The sequence below is a fragment of the Triticum aestivum genome, chromosome 5D (genome assembly GCF_018294505.1).
Source record: "Triticum aestivum cultivar Chinese Spring chromosome 5D, IWGSC CS RefSeq v2.1, whole genome shotgun sequence".
In the NCBI taxonomy this organism is placed as follows: Eukaryota; Viridiplantae; Streptophyta; class Magnoliopsida; order Poales; family Poaceae; genus Triticum; species Triticum aestivum.
The window spans coordinates 470,544,203-470,561,141 of NC_057808.1; the positions used below are offsets into that span (position 1 = coordinate 470,544,203).

A 16,939-nucleotide genomic window follows, 5' to 3' on the forward strand; every position below is an offset into this window, starting at 1 on the left:
GAAGTGCGTCCATATTACGGGTAAAAAAAACGATTCGCCCCCGACTGCTGGGACCCACCAGCTACATCTTTGCATGCAAGGAAGTGCCTGACTGTCGAGACCCACCCGGTCGAAGCGTACGTAGCGTTGTCATTCTGGCCGAACGTGTACGTACATACTGGTCGATCGGTCTGTCTGCAGGCTGCAGTGATGAACCATGGCCGTGCAAGGAAGGGCACGTGTGGTAGTAGAGGCGCGCATGTACAGCGGCCATGTTGCAAGAAAGAAAATACGGCCACATACGTACATACGGGCGGGGTCTCGAACGCCTACTCGCGCATACGTACGGCCAAGGCTCGTGTACATGGCTGGGTCAGAACGGAGAAACTGCGTCGTCGTCGTGTTCATCGGGAGCCAACCGGCTTGGATGGAACAGGCGATGGAAACGAGGCCTGGCGTACCGCAGAACGGAGGAAACGGCCTTGTATTCGATCGGCCACGGTGGAAACGGGATCCTGTTCATCGGGAGGGGTCTGGTGTACCGCAAAACGGAGGAAACAGACCTCCTACGGTCGAAACGGGGTCCTGTTGATCGGAAGGGGTGTGGCGTACCGCAAAACGAAGGAAACGGACTTGTGTTGGAACACTACGGTCGAAACGGGGGTCCTGTTCATCGGGAGGGGTGTGGCGTACCGCAAAACAGGACTCCACGGGATACTGTTCATCTCCACCGTCGACTACCTCCACGGGCTACTGTTCATCCACCGTCGACCTCCTCCAGCCTCCACCTGCGACTGTTCATCCACGTGCTCCTGTTCATCCAGCCTCCACCGCACGCTCCTCCACCGGCTACTATTCAACCAGCCCTCTCCACGGGGTCCTGTTCGAGCACCCCTCCACGGGCTACTGTTCATCCAGCCCTCCACCGGCTACTGTTCAACCAGCCCTCCACCGACTACTGTTCAACCAGCCCTCCATGGGGTCCTGTTCATCCAGCCCTCCACGGGGTCCTGTTCATCCACCGGCTCGATCGATCGGGGTACTGTTCATCCAGCGGCAACGGCCTCTACTACCACGGGGTCCCGTTCATCCAACCCCCCACCGGTAACTATTCATCCAAACCCCCTCAACAATGCTCACTGTTCATCCAGAGACAGCACCGATTGGCTTCAGTTAGCAGCAGTAGCGAAGGAATCGCTCGGGTTCAGTTAACAGCCAGGGATCGATCGCTCGGGTTCAGTAATGTAGCTAGTGCAATCGCTCGGGTTTAGTAAGCGAACGCCTCACTTGGTTTCAGTTAGAGCCCAACGCCTCGCACCCACGGGCGTACGTGTACGAGAGAAACGCGCAAACCTCCGTGCATCGCTCGGTCCCGACCACCCACCGTAACCGGGAACTCCCCGATATTTTCCTCGCCCTCGCTTCTACCACGGTTTTTTCCATCATGGACAGCCCAAAGACTGTCATGCAGCTGCGTCTCCGGCCCGCCCAGGACGAAAATCCCATTTTCTGTCATGATTTTTTGTCATAGAAGTAGGACCCCACCACATCTATGATGACACCGGATTTTGTCACAATTATTTTATAGAAGTGTCATAAGTATGACAGAAAAAATTCGTTTGGCCCAAAATGTCACGGATGTGTCTTTTTTTTGTAGTGTGATCCAATTGTCATCCGCATCCTTGCTCCCATGATCTCGGAGTGAGACCGCGAGAGTAGTTAATCTCCGATAAAGCTCACGAGGTTATTCATCTTCTTTCATTGCAAACTCATCGGCTTCGTCTTGCACCACTTCATAGTTGGAGCGTTGAATGCTTGCGCTTCCCCTGTAGAGGGAAACAACATGGCGCCAAGCATCCTTGGCCACGGTGAAGGGCCGAAGATGAGCAAGATCTTCGGGTGGAATTGCATCTTGGATGATGAAGAGAGCATTCTCATTGAAGATTATCCGCGGCTTCTCTAGGGGTGAAGTTGCTTCGGTCAGGCGGATAAAAACCTTCTTCAGTGATTCTCCAAAGATTAGTATTAACATGGTTTAAATGACGCTTAAAGCAATAAACCCAAGAATCAAAATCCTCATTTTTCACAATCTTAGGGGGAGGACCGGCATGATTCAAATGAGTGGAAGGAATCGGTCCACCATAAGTAAGCGGAGGATCCACATGGGCAAAGATGCTGTTGCCATTTTTACCACTAGAAGAAGGAGCCTTTTCACTAGTAGCTTCCCCCTTGTCGGAGTTAGCATCCGTCACCTTGTTAGTGGGATCACCCACTTTCATCGGTGCCGTGGAAAATTTAAGCCCTTCTAAGAATTTGTTAAACATGCTTTCAACCTCGGTCGTCATGGAGGTTTTCAATGTGTCCAAAGCCACATTGAATTCCTCACGAGAGACCGCGGTTCCCCCATCGGCTGTAGACAAGATTGGATTCACACTGAAGTGCTCCTCTCCACTGTCTACGGTGTCAACCATACTCTTCGGACGGCAAAGTCCTCAATAAAGAGACGAGGCTCTGATACTAATTGAAAGGATTGAATAGTTGACTAGGGGGGTGAATAGGCAACTAACAATTTTTAGCTTTTCTTTACCAATTTAAACTTTGCATCAAAGTAGGTTGTCTAGATATGCAACTAGGTGAGCAACCTATATGATGCAACAACAACAAGCACACAAGCAAGCAAGGGATATAACACAAATAAGCTTGCACAAGTAAAGGCATGAGATAACCAAGAGTGGAGCCGGTGAAGACGAGGATGTGTTACCGAAGTTCCTTCCTTTTGAGGGGAAGTACGTCTCCGTTGGAGCGGTGTGGAGGCACAATTCCCCCCAAGAAGCCACTAGGGCCACCGTATTCTCCTCACGCCCTCACACAATGCCAGATGTCGTGATTCCACTATTGGTGCCCTTGGAGGCGGTGACTGGACCATTACAAACAAGGTTGGGGCAATCTCCGCAACTTAATTGGAGGCTCCCAACGACACCACAAAGATTCACCACAATGGAATATGGCTCTGCGGTGACCTCAACTGTCTAGGGTGCTCAAACACCCAAGAGTAACAAGATCCGCAAGGGATTAGTGGGGGAATCAAATTTCTCTTGGTGGAAGTGTAGATCGGGGCCTTCTCAACCAATCCCTAGAAAAATAACAAGTTTGATTGGCTAGGGAGAGATATCGGGAGAAAATGGAGCTTAGAGCAACAATGGAGCTTAGGGATGGAAGAGGTGGTCAACTCGGAGAAGAAGACACCCCTTATATAGTGAGAGAACAAATCCAGCCGTTATCCACTTAACCAGCCCGCGACCTACGGTACTACCGCACCAAACGAGCGGTACTACCGCACGGTCTCACGGTACTACCGCAGCCACGGCAGAGCCTAAGTCCTGTCCTGACGCGCTAAGGCATGGAGCGGTAGAACCGCTAGCGCGGTACTACCGCGCCCCCTTGCAGTACTACCGCAAGGCAGCATTGGACTGGGCTGGGAAGGCACGGACATATAAAAATATATCCGTGGCAACTTCCGCTGAGTTTTGATCCATGCAAAAATCCTACATGGTACTACCGCAAGCGTGGAGCAGTACTACCGCGTGGGGCGCGGATGTAAAAAATTACATCCGCCCCTACTGCCGCTCATGCTGCTGAGTCTGGCCAGAGCGCACGGTACTACCGCGCCCATGGCGCGGTACTACCGCGTAGGGTGCGGATGTAAAAAATTACATCCGCCCCTACTACCGCACTAGCAGCAGCGCCTGGCCAGAGGGTGCGGTACTACCGTGGGCACTTGCGGTACTACCACGCCAGAGGCTGGTACTACCGCAAGGGCCTGCGGTACTACCGCTCCGAGGAGCAGTACTACCGCATGCCCCAGTTCAACAACACGACATTTTGCATAGACAAGAAAGGACGGAGGATGCTCCAAAGTGCCCAAGGAAAGGTGGTGCAAAAGAAGTAGACGTGTACGTGATGATTCCACCCAAACCTTTCCAAAGCGGACCCCCTCTTAATAGTACGGCTTTCCTACGACTCAAATCCACCGAAAAGAAACGTAGAGAAACGCCGTCTTCAATAGTCTTTGAGGGGCATCAAATCATCTTGTGCCTAGTCATGATATGTATGAAATATTCCATGCACACGATTAGTCCGCAAAAGCATTGTCATCAAACACCAAAACAACTAAGGGATAAATATGCCCTTACAATCTCCCCCTTTTTGGTGGATTGATGACAATACGGGATTTGCACAAAGGGAGATAAAGATCGAACATGGGCAAACCCCACATCTATAAAATATAGACGGGCTCCCCCTAGATGTGTGCTATCAAGAGAAGTGCTTTGGACTGCACGGCACACATACTAGGATCAACACTCCCCCTATATTTTATAGACAAGGCATATCTTGCAACAATAAAGCTAACACTAAGCAAGATAATAACTATGAGCATAAAGTAAAGTGCACAAGATAGCATAGGCCCAATAAGGTACGGTAGAGTGCATATGTCTTACACCATACGAAAGGAAGGTCTCACAAGCACAAACCAAACCAAAGCAAACGAGGTTCAAAGGAACGAAAGCAAGGCGACAAGACGAAAACACGACACACGACTCGCAAATCCTACACTCTCTCCCCCTTTGGCATCGAGCCACCAAAAAGGCAGAGAGGACACCTACGACACAAGTGGTGGCTCAAGCTGAAGTGATCACTCGTCACGCTCCTCGTCAGACTCGGCAGCGGGGATAGGCTCCTCCTCAGACTCAGTCCACTGATACCCCTGCTTCGCCATCCATTCGGCCTCTGGAGTGATGTGCTTCTCGGACCCACTGGATATGTCCTCACCAAACGTCCTCAAGATCCTCTTGTCGCGGCGGCGACTCTCCTTGGAAGCAACATGAGTCCTGTATTGCCCCTTGGCTTGCATGCAGAACAAGGCCTTCATCTTGGCCTTCAGCTTCTTAGCCCATGATGGCTCAGCAGATGGAGGGGCATACCCAGCAGAGCTGTCCTCATCTGCTTCCTCCTCCTCAATCTCCTCCTCATCGACATCCATCCTAGCAGCCTCTGCCTCAGCACGAGTAGTGGTGTTAGCCCACTGGGGCTTGATGCGGAGCTTGATGGGGTCGTGACGGATCCAGTCTGGGGCAAGAAACTCGTCATGAGGATAGAGCTTCTCCCAGGTCTTCGAGATCAAGAGAAACAGGTAAGGTCCATAGATGGGTACCTTACGGTTGAACACCGCAAACCGAAGCTCGCACCACATGATGTGAGAGACGTCAAGAGGTTGAGTCTAAGAGAGACGCGCCTCCTCATAGATGAGCATCATATCCACAAGATAGGCATGCACCTTGTTCTTGTCACCAATGCGGGGAAAGAGGGAGTTGCGGAAGATCCGGTGCATGATGTTAAGGAATGGTTTCAGCACCCACGTCTTCTTGTCATTGGGAAGCTTCTTCTCAACAAGGTACTGCTGGAGCCTGTTCTTGCTAGCTGACTCGGGGTTGGCATGAGGGCGAACACCAACATGCGTGTTGAGCCCCTCATCAGGTACGTGGAGGAAATCCATGAAGTCCTTCCACTTAGCAGTCATCTGTTTTCCATTGGTCATCCAGGTCATCTTCCATTCCTCATCAGTATGATGATCAACATAGTTTCTCACGTTGCATGGATAGCATGGTTTTGAGTGGCCGGACTTAAGGTGTCCGGTTGTGGACGCGGCCATAAGAGGGCTGACCGTTCACTGTTCGCGAACGCATCGGCGGATGTTTAGGAGGGCGGATTTGTTATATTCGGGTGCGTCTGCGGACGTTTAGGGGGGGGGGGGGGGTTTGCTATATCTGGCTACAGATATACCAGCGGGGGGGGGGGGGGGGGTTGATCTTTATCAACCTATCCATCATGTCGTGTTGTGTCCTATGATGATGCGGGAGTAGTCCATCCTCGGGTTGAGGTTTTGTACCAGTAGCAATGTGTTCTATCTCTCTCCCTTATTATGAAAGTTTTCATAATGATTGTGATCATGGGACTTTGTTAATGAATTTGAATTATGTGATATATCCCTTCATATTATGTTTATAGTGAATTGCATCTTGCTCTTGCTATGAGTTTCTTTATGTTGAACTGAATCTGTTGGGAATCAATGAGATAATGTTCGAAGATGCATGCAGTGACATTGGCGTGACTCTGTGGATACTAGATTAGAACGATTAAGGTCAAGAGGTGATTGTTTCATATAATTTCTAGGGTTGTCTAAGGTGACGTTGGGGTTGTCCTATGGATCAAGACTAGAAAGAAAAACTTAAAGGTGTGCCTAGCCATACCTACGCTATCTCATCCTAACAAAAAAGGAACTTTAGAGTAATTCTTTACCGCACTTTTAGAGGATATATGATATAGTTTAACAATGTTAAATATATCGAGTTTGCACTAGTGAAAATATAAACCTTAGCCCTTATTTCCAAGCATTGAGATATCGTTTTACTCACTCTTACTACTGTTTACCTTGTTGGCCATATTTATTTCAAAAATATAAAAATATTATTATCGTCCAAACTATCGATCTATAACGCAAATTATCGATCTCTTCGCTGAACTATTATACTTATACAGTCAACAACTTTATTAGGTGTGTTAGGGACACAATAAACTCCTTGTATTTGATTGTAGGGTTGTTGTAGAGAGAACACTTTCAACCTATGCCTCCCTCGAATTGATAAATCTTAAGTCATCCACTTGACGGAAATTGCTGTCGTCCTATAATCTCTGCGGATTGTTAAACCTTTGGTTGGAGTCTTCCGAGCAAGAAATTGGGATTATGTGCAGGTTACATCCCATGACACTACAAATACAGAATTTATTTTGTTAATACCCACTAAATAAAGAACATTAACAGCAATAAAGCATAAAAACATATATGGAACCAATCCGATGTTTCCTGCATTTGACATGCATTATTAGCAAGCAAAGAAAACTAGTTAAGATATTATCAGGCTTAGCGGTGACTTATTTTCAAATAAATACCAGCTAACATCGATTCTAGGTGATGAACTCATCTCCTTTTTCAAGAACAAATCACTTCTCGTTTCAATGGTCTCACTCCGTTCACTAATCCTACACATATAATAACATAGCATTCATTCATGGTTAAGGAGCAGAAACATGCAAAACAGGTATTAAGATGTGTTTAGTTCAACTGGTTTAGCAAGCTAATGCATTTGCGCAAAGTATTAAAGCAATATAGAGCAAGCAGTGAAGAGCAATAAGTGGGCAACTTACTGAAAGCTTGGGTTACCCTGCGCCTGCCCGAGGAAGAATACTTGGTAGGCACGACAACAAGAGCACGCCCACAAGTGTACCGCTGACCTGGAGCCTTGAGAGTGATTTTTTTGGGCAAAATAACCGTCCTATTGGTAGTCCCAGCAAGGCCTACAGCAATCTGAAAGGAGGAAGCAGCATTTCCTGCGTCCTGGTTAAATGTCTTTAGAACTCCTGCCTTGCAACAATTGGCAACTTGCTGGTTGAATGGAGTGCCTGGAAGAAGATCGACAATCGTCGGATCTCTCTTGCAGCAATGGGGACGGCTGCGCTTGAATTTTGAGCAATCGCCCCGTTTAGTTGCCCGAGCCCCCACAATCGACCAGAGGACCTCTTTCTTTCGCCACGACCACCCTAGCCGCCACCCGGGTGCAGAAATGGTTCGGAACTGCTGGTAGTTGGTCATTGTGACTGTTGCCTACACATGACGAGTTTGGAAAAAGGATCATGATACAGCTTCGGGGTGACTAGATGTCCATAATCTGCTGATGATTGTACTTGGTGGCTAGGTTGAGATGAAAGATAGAGCTGTTGATGTGAAGAGGTGCTACTTACAACATAACCATCCGGAGTCCACGAAATGATATCCCATTTTATCGTGATGTTGCCATTTGGATCCAGCGAATCATAAGCGTCTGCGTGAACAAACAAACAAAGGGTGCAGATGTGAGATATATATGGAAACAAACTAATGTTCACTTTCGCTTCAGTTGACCCCCTCCAACACAAAAACGGCTAAGATTGTCCCATACCCCTTCATAACGAAGGGCACGATGGGCATAATGAGGAAAAGAGGCCGCCCGCCCAGCCCGTAATCTTGTACGTATATGAATATGTTTTTTTTCATCCGGTCGTCCCGTCAGCCCGCAAACGTCGTCTCGATGCGCCCCCACCCCCACGACACGAGTCAAACCGCGCGCTACACGCCGCGGAGATGCATGCATGCATGCATGGCGCGGTTATCGCCTCGGCCGCCGCGCATGGCCTGCCCCGCTGCCCTGCTGATGCCTGCCGCGCTGCCGGCCCGCTGCCTCCTCGGCCGCCGCGCATCGGCTGCCCCCTCCCCCCCCCCCGCTGCCGCCTGCCGCGCCGCCCGCTTCCGCCTCGGCCACCGTGCATCGCTGCTCCGCTGCGGCCTCGCCTCGCGTCGACCGCCCCCAACGCCCTCGTTCCCCGCGCCCGTCCAACGTCCCCCGCGTTCCATGCATAAATCACGCACAAACCGCCCCGACCCGCGCTCTCCTCACACATTGAAACCTAGATCGGACTGCCGGCGGCGCGGCTCTCTCCGACGCGATGCCTCGTGGACACGGTTGTTTCGGCCGTCGTTGGTTCGGCTGGGGAGGCGGCAGTGGAGGCGCAGGGAGCAGTCGCCGGGCGGGAGGCTCTGGCAGCGGCGGTGGAGGCGGCGGCAGAGGTGGTGGTCGCGGCGCCGCACCGGGCGGTTAGTGGCCCTCTAGCCTCACCGGGCCGCAGACGGTAGATATCTACCGGCATGGCATCCCCGTGTCGCCGTCGTGTCGCCTAGCAAACGGCTGGCACGTCACCACCGATGGATATGCCACGCCGGGGCCCGCACAACCTGGTCCATGGAACCCCCAAGGTCGCAGGGACTTTTGGGAAGGCCGCGACTTCGACACCGTCGTCGCCTTCTACAAGTCCCGAGGCAATCGCGCGGACGCTCCAAACGCGCCCCTTGCGCCCCCGCCGTCCCGGTAGTGCAGGCCCGTGCCGGTCGGCGCGTTCGCGCAGGTGCGCCGGCCGCTCCCGCCGCTCCAGCGGCCGCCCCTGAGTTTCACATCCCGCCGGAACTGGCGGCGATGCAAGAGTAGGGCGACCCGTTGGAGTCGCCGGGTTTCATCCGAGCTATCCGGAACTCCACGTCGGAGACCAGTTGGATGCCGCCGGCGGATGTTGTTGACCCGAGGGACCCGGCAGACGAGCCGGGATACTGGCAGGCGATCAGGGAGTCGACCGATACACTAGCGCAACCGTCGTCTACCGCGGAGGAATTTTTCGGATACTTCGACAGTTCCGATGACTTAGACGGCAGCGAAGACGGCGGTGAAGACAGCGGCTAGACCGTAGTGGTTGATCTTGTGAGTAGCGAGGAGGAGTAGTTAGATTTGTTTTAGTGTTAATCTTTTTTCATGTAAAATTTTGTTCGAATGTAAAATATCCTAAATATGAACGAAATTATGTTGCTTTAATGAGTATTGGAATGGTTTCAATAATGTATCCGTTATTGAAAATGTTTTTGTTATTAATGGGATATTTCGATTTTGTAAAAAGATGAAGTAAACACATGAAAGTAAAAAGATGAAGTAAACACATGAAATACCGGCAAAAAATTTAAGTTACTTAAAAAAATGCCCAACCACCGATGTTGAGCCATAGTAGCTTACAGAACATACCCAAATCAAGCCCGAAGGCGACTCGGGCGGCTGATTGACCCCACTAAAGGGCCCAGCATCGGGGTGCAACGGGGCAGTGGTGAGTAATAGCAGAGGAGTTCGAAAGAGGGGGCGGAGGCAGCTATTTAAGTCGCTCCTCGCGCCCCTCCGCTTCCAAGGTGGGACTAAAATCGCGCTGCAACGCGTCCCTCAGTGCACGCGGCCGCCGCAGGGCTCAGGAGGCCGTTTTCTGCGCTGTCACCGGCCGGCCCAGTTCGGCCCATAGAGGCAGGGCGCCACTCGGCCCCTCCCATGGCCCACGGCCCACGCCCCCCTCCCCTCGCCCGTGCGGGGCAACACTCGGTGTTTAGTCCCACCTCGAAAGCGGGGGCTGATGTCTACTACGCAACCTTCTTCTTGTAGACGTTGTTGGGCCTCCAAGTGCAGAGATTTGTAGGACAGTAGCAAATTTCCCTCAAGTGGATGACCTAAGGTTTATCAATCCGTGGGAGGCGTAGGATGAAGATGGTCTCTCTCAAACAACCCTGCAACCAAATAACAAAGAGTCTCTTGTGTCCCCAACACACCCAATAAAATGGTAAATTGTATAGGTGCACTAGTTCGGCGAAGAGATGATGATACAAGTGCAATATGGATGGTAGATATAGGTTTTTGTAATCTAAAAATATAAAAACAGCAAGGTAACTAATGATAAAAGTGAGCACAAACGGTATTGCAATGATAGGAAACAAGGCCTAGGGTTCATACTTTCACTAGTGCAAGTTCTCTCAACAATAATAACATAATCGGATCACATAACTATCCCTCAACATGCAACAAAGAGTCACTCCAAAGCCACTAATAGCGGAGAACAAACGAAGAGATTATGGTAGGGTACGAAACCACCTCAAAGTTATTCTTCCCGATCAATCCATTGGGCTATTCCTATAAGTGTCACAAACAGCCCTAGGGTTCGTAGTAAAATAACATCTTAAGACACACATCAACCAAAACCCTAATGTCACCTAGATACTCCAATGTCACCTCAAGTATCCGTGGGTATGATTATACGATATGCATCACACAATCTCAGATTCATCTATTCAACCAACACATAGAACCTCAAAGAGTGCCCCAAAGTTTCTACCGGAGAGTCAAGACGAAAACGTGTGCCAACCCCTATGCATAGGTTCATGGGCGGAACCCGCAAGTTGATCACCAAAACATACGTCAAGTAAATCAATAGAATAACCCATTGTCACCACGGTTATCCCACGCAAGACATACATCAAGTGTTCTCAAATCATTAAAGACTCAATCCGATAAGATAACTTCAAAGAGAAAACTCAATCCATTACAAGAGAGTAGAGGGGGAGAAACATCATAAGATCCAACTATAATAGCAAAGCTCGCGATACATCAAGATCGTGCCAAATCAAGAACACGAGAGAGAGAGAGAGAGATCAAACACATAGCTACTGGTACATACCCTCAGCCCCGAGGGTGAACTACTCCATCCTCGTCATGGAGAGCGCCGGGATGATGAAGATGGCCACCGGTGAGGGATCCCCCCTCCGGCAGGGTGCCGGAAAAGGGTCCTGATTGGTTTTTGGTGGCTACAGAGGCTTGCGGCGGCGGAACTCCCGATCTAATCTGTTCTCCGATCGTTTTAGGGTATATGGATATATATAGGCGGAAGAAATACGTCAGGGGAGCCACGAGGGGCCCACGAGGGTGGAGGGCGCGCCTAGGGGGGTGGGCGCGCCCCCTGCCTCGTGCCTTCCTTGTTGATTCCCTGACCTGCACTCCAAGTCTCCCGTATTGCTTTCTTTCCAAAAATATCTTTTCCGAAGGTTTCATTCCGTTTGGACTCCGTTTGATATTCCTTTTCTGCGAAACACTGAAACAAGGGAAAAAAACAGAAACTGGCACTGGGCTCTGGGTCAATAGGTTAGTCCCAAAAGTAATATAAAAGTGCATAGTAAAGCCCATAAAACATCCAAGATGGATAATATAATAGCATGGAACAATCAAAAAATTATAGATACGTTAGAGACGTATCAGGGGCGAGTGAGGAGCGGCTTAAATAGCCGGGCGTGCAGTAGCTGTTGAACGCCTCTGAAATGTCACTGCCCTGTTGGACCCACATGCTGGTCCGTGTGTTGCCGTCCTGAGTCGCCTGTCCAGTATCGCGGTCGGGCAATTTTTTTTGTGTGGGCGCTGAATGGGCAGTACACGTTGCGGGAGACGTGTCGGAGGCGTGCATGGGGACGGGGAGATCGAGGAGGCTGTGGACGTTGCGGGAGACATGTTGGAGGCGTGCATGGGGGCGGGGAGATCAAGGAGGATGCGGTGGGGCGGCTCAGAGTCACTGGGAGCGGGGAGCGAGGCTGATCCGGTCGGTGCGTGGTGGCGGGATCCAAGGGAGGCGCTGGTTGGCTGGGATGAGGTAGGTGGGCATTCGGTGGGTGCGATCTTCTGTGCATGCGCGGGTTTGTGGCGACGTGTATGTGAAAAACATGCATGAGACAATAATAACACGGCAAAAACATGGCATGAGACAATAACACGGCCGGGTGCGTTTTTTCACCACGTCGGTCAACCCAGGTAGTATAACACATACAATGGCATCATCATCATGAAACGACAGCAAACAAAATAAACGGAATTTTGAAACTACAGACTATTTCACATAGGACAGTACAAAATACAAATTTATTACATAAATATTTTGAGGAAACATAAACAAATCACTTATCAAGTTTTGTGGCACGCACTTACGAATAAAAAACAACATAGGTTATTCAGACAAGACTCGGGCAACCACTTTTATTCTCTGTAAAAAAATTGGCGTACCATTCTTTGTAACGTCGGGGCATTGAGCGCCGGAAAAATATGCAAATTATCGTGGGTGCTGTCGACGGTGATGCCAACATGTGGAAAAAGTTTCGTGCAATTTGGCAGAGTCAAAAAAAAACATAGTTGGGAAACCCCCCCCCCCCCTCCGGCAGAACGAACCGGAGCTGGCTGCACTAGGTGCACATGATCGCATGCATGCAATTGCATGAAAGTGTGCGTACATGTCGGCACGGCCGACGTAGGGCCCCACGCAAGGTTGGAACGAAAACGGACACAAAACAAACGTTGCATCATGTCCGGTAAGTGTTTTAGGCGTTTTTCACCGGAAAAATCCTAGGAAATGCATCGAGCGTCGGAAAAATATGAAAATTGGCGTGGGTGCTGTCGAGGGTGATGCCAACGTGTGGAAAAAGTCTCGTGCCATTTGGCGGAGTCAAAAAACCGTAGTGGGTAGACCGAAACGGGGCTCGTTGCACAAGGTCCACGTGATTGCATGCATGCAATTGCATGAAAGTGTGCGTACATGTGGGCACGGCCGACCTAGGGCCCCACGCAAGGTTGGAACGAAAACGGAGACAAAACGAACGTTGCGTCATGTCCGACCAGTGTTTTAGGGGTTTTTGACCGGGAAAATTCTAGGAAATGCATCGAGCGTCGGAAAAATATGAAATTTGGCGTGGGTGCTGTGGTTGGTGATGGCAAGGTGTGGAAAAAGTTTGGGGACGGAGTCGGAAAAAAAAGTAGTTGGGAACCCCTCTCCGGCACAAAGAAACGGAGCTGGTTGCACCGGGCCTACATGATCGCATGCATGCAATGGCACCAAAGTGTGCATACATGTGTGCAGGGCCAACATAGGCCCCCATGAATGAAAACGGACACAAAACGAACGCCGCGTCACGTCCGGCCAGTGTTTTAGGGGTTTTTGACCGGGAAAATTCTACGAAATGCAGCGAGCGTCGGAAAAATATGAAAATTGGCGTGGGTGCTTTCGAGGGTGATGCCAACGTGTGGAAAAAGTCTCGTGCCATTTGGCGGAGTAAAAAACATAGTGGGTATACCGAAACGAGGCTCGTTGCACAAGGTCCACGTGACCGCATGCATGCAATTGCACGAAAGTGTGCGTACATGTGGGCACGGCCGATGTAGGGCCCCACGCAAGGTTGGAACGAAAACGGAGACAAAATGAACGTTGTGTCACGTCCGACCAGTGTTTTAGGGGTTTTTGATCGGGAAAATTCTACGAAATGCATCGAGCGTCGGAAAATATGAAAATTGGCGTGGGTGCTGTCGAGGGTGATGCCAACGTGTGGAAAAAGTCTCGTGCCATTTGGCGGAGTCAAAAAAAACCGTAGTGGGTAGACCGAAACGGGGCTCGTTGCACTGGGGCTACGTGATCACATGCATTTTCACCGAAAAATCCTAGGAAAAGCATCGAGCGCCGGAAAATATGCAAATTGTCGTCAGTGCTGTCGACGGTGATGCCAACGTGTGGGAAAAGTCTCATGCGATTTTGCGGAGTAAAAAAATGTAGTGTGAAAAAAAACACTTTTATCAATCAATGTATTATCGATAATGTTTTTTTAAAACAAACACAATTAATGGATGGGGCCGGCGTATATCTGCATGTCCACCGGGGGTCAAAGCCTAACTGAACGCCGCCTCCACGATCGCCAATCCACGCCGCCCCCCCGATCACCCTAGCAGCCATCTGCGCCCTCCGCGACTTATACGTGGACGAACGGCATACCGTATTTGTTCATCTTATACGTGCTATCAAACACGACTACATCTCCGTAGTCCTGATAGTCCCTCCGCTACTGTGCATCGCACCAGAACATACTCTTCGGTCGCCCTTCCTTGTCACGCACATACTCAAAACAAACTCCGGGTCCTTCTCCTTCCTGCTCCTCATAATGCCAACTGCTGTCTCTGCATCACCCTTTGCAATGAGCTTCATTTTTTCTCTGCAACAAAGATTGTAAATGTCCCTCCTGATAAGCCCGCACTTATCGTACGAACCGTATCTGCTGATGAAGTTGTCCATTATAATATGCTTTCTTATCCCGGCTGCTTCCATCGCCAATATATCAGCCCTCTGGCCATCTTCAATCCGTCTGTGTGACCACAAAAAAAAACCTCGTCGGGCCGAGCCATCGCGTGGTTGTGATCATCCACGAATGATGCGACGAATCAAACGCCACGTTCTCTGTCCAGCTTCACCACCATATGTGCACCGTAGTCTCAACGAGTCTCCGGTCTAAGCTTGCGCTTGCGGCCCTCCATGGTTATGAACTTGCTCTGTCTTCTCCCTGCCCTGGGGAAAAGAAACCGCCGGTACCGTATCATTCCCGAAGCACCTCGTTTCACCTTCTGTTTCCTGATGCTAAACCCGTGCTCTCTGGCGTGATTGTTGTAGAATATGTATGCATCCCCTTGCGACCGAAAGGTCATAGCCATGACCTTCCAATGTGTCTCAAGCATCTTCTGCTGCCTTTGAGCCTCCTCAATATCGATCTCTCCCTCATTGTGATCAACGCTAGGACCATCTGACTCCTCCTACAACATTCATTTGAAAATATATATGTCAATTACTATCATTTAAATCATACTATTGATCGATGTACAACATCTATCAACTAACCTGGCTCAAGTTATCTGCAAATGATTCTTGCCAACTATGTTGCACATTGTCAACATCCACATCTTCCTGCAAATTTGTACACAAAGATATATAGTTAGCCATGCCATACTTTGCAAATTCAAAAATAAAATCAAAATATACGCCACTTACGTTTTCGCTATTTGCGCCATGTTCATTATTATCAAAATCCTCCGGAGGTAAGATATCATATGACGAGACGGAATCGTTGTCGCTGCTGTCATCATCTTCGTTCAAATTATCGTTATCGGTCTTAGTCACCTTATCAGTATCATTCCCGTCCCTCCCGAATGCGGATTCTTCGTCCATGTCAACACGCCTAACTCACAGAACTGCAAAACATCGTGTGTTAGGTTTAGTACACTGCATCATGCCCAAAGCAACGATAGTTCTCTAAATCATGCGGTAGTCCATAGAGGCGGCGCTGCGGCAGGAGGTTTTGATGAACCCTAAACCCTAAATCAGTACATGCACGAACTATCCCTCACTTCTATCCATCATGCCCGCCCCATGCCCGCTAGGTTTAGATGACAAACCTTGGCCCGCGGTGTAGACGTCGCCGGCGTTCGACGACGGCCTTCAGGCGGTGACGTGCACGACGATCAACCGGCCGGATGCTTGGCAGGATCCGCGACCGGGGGGGGGGGGGGCGACCGTGGTGCGGAGGCGGCGTCGGACGTCGACGGTGAGAGGCGGCCACAGACGACGTTGGGACGGCGAGGGCGGCGACGGAGGACGACGGTGAGAGGCGGCGACGGACAACGACGGTGACAGGCGGCGACGGACGACGTTGGGACGGACGGTGAGAGGCAGCGACGAACGACGTTGGGATGGGCGGTGAGAGGCGGCCACGGACGATGATGGTGCGAGGCGGCGACGGACGAAGTTGGGACGGCGAGGGCGGCGTCGGGCGGGGTTCGTACGGCGGCGATCCGCGGCGGCGGTGATAGGCCAGTTGGAACTACTGTGATCGGGCGACCAGATGGGGCGGGCGAGAAGATTGGGCGGGCGAGTAGATCGTGGCATTTTTTTGGCCATGCGCGAAGTATACGTATGCCCGATACAACTGTACAATACGAGGTGGGCATACGTTTCTTCCGTATGACCATTTTGCCCTTCTACGTTTTGTTAGGGGGGTTGTTCTACCGAAGCAAGCCCCACTAATGGTATATCCTAATTCCAATTTGCAGGATCTATATATCCGCTGAAGTTCACCGCTGAATACTTTCTAGCAGCAAAACAACTGGGCGATGTGTTTTTACTAATTCGCTTCCCTCCTCGACAGATCTATCGCCGCAGAGGTCGTCACGAGCAAGTTCAGAACAAGAATCAGCAGACAGTGGCAGCGGGGAAGCTTGACAGGTCGCTCGTCTCACAGATACGGATAGCTTCCTAATTTGGCCTCAGGATTCGGACAAGCTCGAAATGAACGGACAGAACTAACCCAGTGCGATCGAAGCCACCATACACTAGCGGGACGGGAGTAGCATTGACCCGCACGCAAACAGAACACGGGCGACCGCCTCATCTCAGCGATGCACGCCGGCGATAGGGATCTGTATACCGATTCGCCAGCTCCAGTCACGACGACGAGGCTCGAGAGAGGGAGAGAAGGACCCGTGTGGGTGGGAATGAGAGGAGCCGAACCTGTGGTGGCCGGTGCGGAGAAGAACAGCACGGCCGCCAGCAGCACGGCGCAGCAGGCCGCGGATCTGGAGGTACCGGTGACGCCCGCAACCGCCGCCAT

At 50.6% G+C, this 16,939-nt stretch overlaps 1 pseudogene; it reads right to left on the reverse strand.

Annotated features, from left to right (window-relative positions):
- Positions 1–6,686: 6,686 nt before the first annotated feature.
- On the reverse strand, positions 6,687–16,939 carry LOC123120937 (COBRA-like protein 3; annotated as a pseudogene).